The sequence below is a fragment of the Gavialis gangeticus genome, unplaced genomic scaffold (assembly GCF_001723915.1).
Source record: "Gavialis gangeticus isolate Ggan-Ray unplaced genomic scaffold, GavGan_comp1, whole genome shotgun sequence".
In the NCBI taxonomy this organism is placed as follows: domain Eukaryota; kingdom Metazoa; phylum Chordata; order Crocodylia; family Gavialidae; genus Gavialis; species Gavialis gangeticus.
The window spans coordinates 10,467,291-10,468,500 of NW_017729034.1; the positions used below are offsets into that span (position 1 = coordinate 10,467,291).

The following is a 1,210-nucleotide window of genomic DNA, read 5'->3' on the forward strand; positions in this document are numbered from 1 at the left end:
AGAAAATAAAGTAATAAAAAAGAGGGAGTTGGCCTGCAAGTGCAATGAGAAGAAATACTGTAGCACCTTTAGGAAGGAGGGGGGGTGAGATGAGGTCAAAGGGAACAGTGCCACGTTGGAGCCCACTCTGCACTGGAGTTGCTGCTGGGGACTGGCTGGCTGAAGGCAAGGGGCACATTGGATTGCTGTCAGTGGAATGTCACCAGGGACTCCAGGTGCTTCATAGCCCGGGGGAGATAGGGTTAAAGACCCTCTCCCCCCGCCCCCCCACCGCTACCCCCCACACTTCCCTGGGATTCTCACTTTAGCTATGAAGCCAAGTGCCGATTTTCTCTTAAGTCATTTCCCTATACGGGGGAGCAGATGGAGGAGGTGAGCCACATGGAGGAAGGGCAGTAGCAGGGGTGACCTGGAGCTTGGGGAAGGACAGAGTGGGAGATGTGATGAGGGAGGTGGTATAAGGCAGAAAGGTTAATGGAGAGTGGATGGCCATGGGGTGAAGGAAGGCAAAGGTCCCTGGATGACAGTGCTACACAAGAGATGCACTCAGACACAGTGCTGTCCCTCACATACTGCTGCAGCCAGTGCTGGTGGATGCTGTTCCTCAGAGCTCGTATTGGAGCTTGCCAGCAGGCTGCAAACATTGCATAAGGCTAAAGACCCCCTCCCCACCAACACTAACCCGCTCTCCTTCCCCAGATCCCCCTCTTAGCATAGAACCTACACTGACTGCCCTCCATGGCCATTGTCTACACAGATCCATAGATCCCCTCCACAAGGGAGATCATAGGGGCTGTGATAACTTCCTCCTGGCCTTGCTACCCCCCAGCAGTGAACACTCCCTGAATGTGTGGGCGGCACTCCCCTCCCCCACTGCATTACAAAACAAAAATCCCAATGCTATACAATGTAAATATCTGTGATTGGGCAATGGTAGCAGACACTTGTGCATACTGAGGTTGGCATGGAGGGACAGGGCAGCAGGTCAGGCCCAGCCCCCCAGGCTCCTCTAGCACAGAGTCCCCTTACATCTCTTTGGTGCTCATTCGCTTGGTCTTCTCAGCTGTCTCCTGGGGAAAGAGAGACCTAGGTCAGGGGTAGGCAACATTTTATGGCTGGAGTGCTGAAAAACACCACAGTGCCTACCTCAGAAGGTGCTGGAGTGCCAGCATGGCAAAAAAACAAAATGAGGGCAAGGGGTATATGGCAG

At 53.7% G+C, this 1,210-nt stretch overlaps 1 long non-coding RNA gene across 1 annotated transcript in view; it reads right to left on the reverse strand.

Annotated features, from left to right (window-relative positions):
- Positions 1-142: 142 nt before the first annotated feature.
- LOC109304404 overlaps positions 143-1,210 on the reverse strand; it is a 2,728-nt gene continuing 1,660 nt past the window's right edge. Inside the window, exon 2 of the long non-coding RNA XR_002099383.1 lies at positions 143-1,070. This is a non-coding gene — a long non-coding RNA (uncharacterized LOC109304404). The remainder of the gene's footprint in view (positions 1,071-1,210) is intronic.